General features: G+C 41.6%; 1 pseudogene across 1 annotated transcript; it reads left to right on the top strand.

The window, feature by feature from the left end:
• Nucleotides 1-2,288: 2,288 nt before the first annotated feature.
• LOC100354821 (oligosaccharyltransferase complex subunit OSTC pseudogene) lies at nucleotides 2,289-3,309 on the top strand (annotated as a pseudogene). Its single transcript, XR_016227563.1, has one exon. The product of XR_016227563.1 is annotated as an oligosaccharyltransferase complex subunit OSTC pseudogene (transcript).
• The last annotated feature ends 3,064 nt before the right edge of the window (nucleotides 3,310-6,373 follow it).

Raw genomic sequence — 6,373 nt, 5'->3', positions numbered from 1 at the left:
AATGCTAAAAATTATATTTTAAGCTATATACACTTAAGGACTGCCAAAATTTGTTTTCTTTATAGTTCAAGAGGCACAACTATAGGCTTTTGTTATAACCAGTTTAAACTTTATGTGTACTTCATTTTAAGCACAGAACTCAAACGCTCTTCATCATTTTCTTTCTCTTTTTTTTTATTGTAGCATTTTGACCATAACTGGTTAAAATTATATTGATGAAGCATTGATATTTTCTAAGCCCACCTCAATTGTGCTTAAAATGTGAAATATTTATTGCTGGTTTTTGAGTTTTACTTTCCCAGTGTTCTGAGGCTTTTAGGAATTGAGATACTAATTCTTCACTAATCCTAACTTTTCAGAAAGAGCCCTAGACCTTAAACAATACCTAAGTGTAGAATGAAGGTACTTTTATTAACACTCATTGTTGTATCCTAGAGACATGCTTGCTGATTAAGAGCAAATTCCACAATCTATATATTAGTAACTATCCATTTTTCAGTTGTTTTCTCCTCAAAGACCTTTGTCCAATGTCAGCATAACATTATTTATTTTTTAAATTTTGATTATTTATTTTCATTTTATTTGAAAGAAAGAGAGAGTGAGACACAGATCTCTCATTCACTGGTTCACTCCCCAAATGCCTACAGTAGCCAGGGCTGAGTCAGGTCAGTGCCAGGAACCTGGAACTCAATCCAGGTCTTCCACGTCCAGGTAGTAGGAACCCAAGTCCCTGAGCCATCACCCACTGCACATTAGCAGAAGTGCTGAATCGGAAGCAGAAGAGATGAGACTCAAACTAACTTCTCTGATATGGGATACAAGTATCCCATGTGGTGATTTAACTTTGGTGTCAAATGCTCCTCCCCACAACATTACTTACTGAAGGAATTCTTCATAAAATCGCTCTGAGTGATAGCAGATCATTTCCATGTCAGAAATTTTGTATTATCATTACTAAGGCAAAAACATAGTTGTCTAATGTGCATTTCATGGTATATTAAGTAAACCAGAATACCTGTTTGAGTAATTTGTTACCAATAATCTTACATGGTGTATTAGTGTTAGTAGTCAGTAACAAAGTGAGAATACGAAAATCATCCCAAACGTTTGTCATCTATAGGTTTTTAAAAATTTTATCTGAGAGGCTGAATGACAGAGAAAAAGCTCCCATCCGCTGGTTCAAATCCCCAGACTCCCACACCAGCCAGGGGGTGACAAAGTCGTGAGCTGGAAACTCAATCCAGATCTCCCACTTGGGTGGTGGGAACGCAATTACTTGAGCCTCCCAGAGTCTACAGTGGCAGAAAGTTGGAATCAGGAGTCAGAGCCAGGACTCAAACGAAGGCACTCGGATGTGGGACATGCATGTCTTAACTGACATCTTAACTGCTAGGCTACGTGTCTGCCCCTGTTGTCCACAGTTTTGTGTGAGCCAGCTGCCTTATGACTGAAAAGAAAAAGTGGAGTCTGAACCTCTCCTTCCAGCAAATAATTGGCAATGCTTCTCAATACAATACTTAATAATTCCTCCATGATTTTGATTAAAGCAGCAAGGACAACACTCCTTTTGAAGGGACACTCAGATCTCTGAAATTGCAGACTCAACCCGGTCTTGTGTTTTGATTCATATAGTTCCTGTTTGTTCTCTTTCCCTCTTTTGGCCTAACTCAAACAGGCTGCATGAGGGACTTGGCTGCACCAACCACTTTGAGAAGTTACTCAAGTTAGGAGAAAGAGGAAATTTACCGCACCTACTCACCTACAAACTTGCAGGCTGCAGCATTTTCTTGCAGTGGTACTAGATTGTCTCCCCCCAGGCAGGTCTTGTGGCCGATTTGGATAGTCCTCATCTTCTTCTGGATCTGTGATGGCAAAGTCCAGTACCTGTCAACGTATGGGTTAGTAGCACGAAGAGAGTGGAACTGGAAAGATTAGGCAAGATCCACCAAACAAGTAAAAGCAACCTTATGTTTTGTGCAGTGATAGGTGTTGGGTGGAGGGCAGCACCTGTCTCCTGTCTGCCATAGTGTCTTTTATGGGTATGCTGAAACCCCTTTCCTGTTGTTAGGAACTACCAATAACACCATAAAAATCAACCCATCAACACTGCTTAGTAACTGTGTGGTAGAGATCCTGTTTCTACCATCTATTCCTTTAACTAGACGGTGACATTTTTCCCACTCCTTACTTGTGTTCCTGTGCACTCTGTAAGCACTACCATTACAGACGCACTGACTTTATCAGAATGTCAACTTTCAAAAACACCTGATCTGGTGTGGGGCTGGGGCCCATTGCTGTCCGTGCCACCGCTAACATGGAGACCTTGTACCGAGTCCCGTTTTTAGTGCTCAAATGTCCCAATCTGAAGCTGAAGAAGCCTCCGTGGGTGCACATGCCGTCGGCCATGACGGTGTACGCTCTGGTGGTGGTGTCTTACTTCCTCATCACCGGAGGAATAATTTACGATGTTATTGTTGAACCTCCAAGTGTTGGCTCTATGACTGATGAACACGGGCATCATCGGCCAGTGGCTTTCTTGGCCTACAGAGTAAATGGACAATATATTATGGAAGGACTTGCATCCAGCTTCCTGTTTACAATGGGAGATTTAGGTTTCATCATCCTACACCGATCCAATGCACCAAATATTCCAAAACTCAATAGATTTCTTCTTCTATTCATTGGATTCATTTGTGTCCTATTGGCTTTTTTCATGGCTAGAGTATTCATGAGAACGAAACTGCCGGGCTATCTGATGGGTTAGAGTGTCTTTTGAGAAGAAATCAAGATACTGGATTTGCTCCTGTTAATAAAGTTTTAAAGGCTGTACCAATCCTCTACATGAAATGTGGAAAAGAATGAAGAACAGCAGTAAAAGTATCGACTAAGCATAGGAAGCATATTAAAGCTTGGACTAGAATTTCTTTGTGGTGTCAGAGACACAGTTTATCACAGTATTTTTTCCCGCTGACCTGTACTGACATACCAATAATGACTGGCATTTTCTTCTTAGTTTTTCATTTCTTAAAGTAAATATACTTGTAATATTGAATCAAGTGATTATTTTTTACAACCCCCTTAACATTTTTTGGAGATGACATTTCTGATTTTCAGAACTCAATGTAAAACACGAAGCATGATCCCACAAGCTGAGAACTCTAGACAGCTGATCAGCTTTACCTATGGTGCTTTGCCTTTAAACAGAGTGTGTGATAGTATGATGTTTCAGATATGTATGCAAGGCTTTCCTGACCAATATGATGTATGAAAGGAGCAGAAATAAATAATTTTTCTAAGTAAAAAAAAAAACACCTGATCTAACATTTTCATATCAAAGTTTTAATTTGGCCGGCGCCGCTGCTCAATAGGCTAATCCTCTGCCTTGCGGCACCAGCACACCGGGTTCTAGTCCTGGCCGGGGTGCCAGATTCTGTCCTGGTCGCTCCTCTTCCTGTCCAGCTCTCTGCTGTGGCCCGGGGAGTGCAGTGGAGGATTGCCCAATTCCTTGGGCCCTGCACCCGCATGGGAGACCAGGAGAAGCACCTGGCTCCTGGCTTCAGGTCAGCATGGTGCACCGGCCGCAGCAGCCATTGGGGGGTGAACCAATGAAAAAGGAAGACCTTTCTCTCTGTGTCTCTCTCTCTCACTGTCACTCTGCCTGTCAAAAAAAATTTTTTAAAAGTTTGAATTTAACTTTTTATCCTCTTTGGAAAGCTCTTGTTTTGCCATAAAGAAGCAGGATGGAGTAGGTGTGTGTTTCAAAACAATTTTCAGAAATCCAGCGCTGTAGCCTGAAACACTGGTTTGAGTCCCAGCTGCTCCACCTCTGATCCAGCTCTCTGCTATGGCCTGGGAAAGCAGTAGAAAATGACCCAAGTCATTGTGGCCATTTGGGGATTGAGCCAGTGGATGAAAGACTTCCTCTCTCTCTCTCTCTCTCCCTCCCTCTCCCTCTCTCTCTCTACAACTCTGCCTTTCAAATAAATAAATCTTTAAAAAATGAAAAAAAGCAATCCAAGGATTGTGGAAGTGATGGTCAGATGTCTTTCTGGCAAATATGAGAATATGGATTTGAATGTAAAGCCACCAATATCTAGGGAAAGTGAGATTTGTAGATTGGGCGCCAGAGAGTGATAGTGTTCCAGCCTCCCCCCTGTTGTGTGATGGTGGATATTTATTTGTTTTGTAGGGGTCCTGAGGGATAGGGTAACAATTCACGTACTATGTAAGTAAATATGTCTTTAAATATTTACCCCTCCACACATTGTTGGCCTTTTCTTTTCTTCACAGCATGCTGAGACCATCCATGGAATGTCATTCACAGTAACTTTCTATCATCTGAATCTCAAAGACCCTTGATTCTTTCTCACGCTCATCTTTGAGCCCCTTTGTCCTCATTTACAGGATAAGAATCATACCATTGCACCAGGGACATGGTGAGAATCATGCATGATGATGTTTTTAAAATGCCTGGTATGCAGAAGACACTCAAGGGATGAGCACGCCATTCTAGAGAACTCACATGGGAGCAGAACGTCGTGGTGCTTGCCTTAGCGCCTCTCCCTACCTGCCCACCCACACCTCCATTATATTTCATAAGATTTTTCCCATAATTTCAGCTAAATGTTGTTTCCATTTGCAGACCAACAAGATTCCTCAGAGACTACTTGGGCATCTCTTTGGAAATCGACATATTTGATTCTCATTCTGCTGTGATACAAGGAGGTAGCCCAGAATCCCAAACTTTTCCTTACTTTCAGCCACATTCTTTCCTGGACAGCTTAGCCATTTTATATCAAAGCTGACCTGACTTCCTACCCATCAGGGCATTGCAGGATTATTAAAAAGTGGGGGGGGGGCGGGAGGTTGGCACTGTGGCATAGCGGGTAAAGCTGCCACCTGCAGTGCCAGCATCCCATATGGGCACCAGTTCGAGACCGGACTGCTCCACTTCCCATCCAGCTCTCTGCTATGGCCTGGGAAAGCAGTAGAACATGGCCTACGTCCTTGGGCCCCTGCACCCGCATGGGAGACCTGGAAGAAGCTCCTGACTCCTGGCTTCAGATCAGCTCAGCTCCGGCCGTTGTGGCCAACTGGGGAGTGAACGAGCAGATGGAAGACCTCTCTCTCTCTCTGCCTCTCTTTCTGTCTCTGTGTAACTCTGACTTTCAAATAAGTAAATAAATCTTAAAAAAAAAAAGAAATGTGTGATGGAGAGTGTTTATTAAATGGCAGCACACCCAAAAGGTCTCATATGTCTCATTGTTAATATAAAGTCAGTTCTTTTCTGGGCAGTAATTAGTTTGCTGAAAATTATGTTAAAACTTATAACTATTAGGGATTGGAAGGAAAGCACTAAATATAAAGATTAACAGCTCTAAGGTGTGTTCAAAGACAATTCAATAATTCTATTGAGATAAGTGTTTCTGATTCCTCTGCTGCTGTGTTAGCACAGGATTTGTCCACAAGATGGCATCATGGAACCTGTATTCATCAAAGGTAATAAAAAAGTCTACTTTTTTATCATTAGAAACTAAAGTATCTAGCCTTTTTGAAGCATGTTGGCATTTTACCAATGTTTTATTTAGCCTTGTATTTGGTCAAATTACTTTAAAGCTGAGAAATATGGGAGTCATTGTTGTCTCCCATCCAGTGAAATATTGAGACTTTAGATGTTTAGAAAAATCTGTTCCCATAGCCACATTCATTCGCCAAATGGCATGATGAAGTTATTTGCTAATTAAAAACAGTTGTGAAATGATTGTTGCTATGATACCTCTTCCCCCCTCCACATTCAACTTGCGCCCATTATCCATTACACTCACTGTGGGCCTCTTCCTCAAGGATGTAATGGGGGAGGCTCAAAAAAACTATTGAATGGCTCATTCCGCAAAGTATTGATGTTTTAAAATCAGTCACAAGACTGAGGGTTCCAAAAGGTTCACTCTAACTGGTGAGCTATCAAGTTCAGGACCTCAGTGGTGGAGAAGTTGACCTACTTCAGAACTAGATCTTCTCTGAGTTCATTCTGAGGTCAACCTTGTCACTTATGCTCATTTGGTGAGTATTCAGTGAGTGCATACTTACTAGTGGGAATCGCAAAGTGTTGTAAATTCTTGGTATGACATCATCAAACTCAGGTTGCCTTAAAGTGTTTTTCCTGCATCTTATTTATGCAGGTATTGGAAAGACCACGGATTGTAATGAACACTTTGAGGCAAGGCCTTTGACTGATCTCTATGGATTACCTATATGGAAGGAGACAATTGATTTCCTAGCATTTAATGAAAACCACAATGTACATAGGACTGATGTGCTACTTTTTAACTTTTGAAATCGCCTTTAAAATTATAGATGGAGCCAGCGCCGCGGC

The sequence above is a fragment of the Oryctolagus cuniculus genome, chromosome X (assembly GCF_051225735.1).
Source record: "Oryctolagus cuniculus isolate XC-2025 breed Fujian yellow rabbit chromosome X, ASM5122573v1, whole genome shotgun sequence".
NCBI classification, from domain to species: Eukaryota; Metazoa; Chordata; class Mammalia; order Lagomorpha; family Leporidae; genus Oryctolagus; species Oryctolagus cuniculus.
Note: the sequence above shows the minus strand (reverse complement) of the source record. Positions and strands in the feature narration are given on the sequence as shown.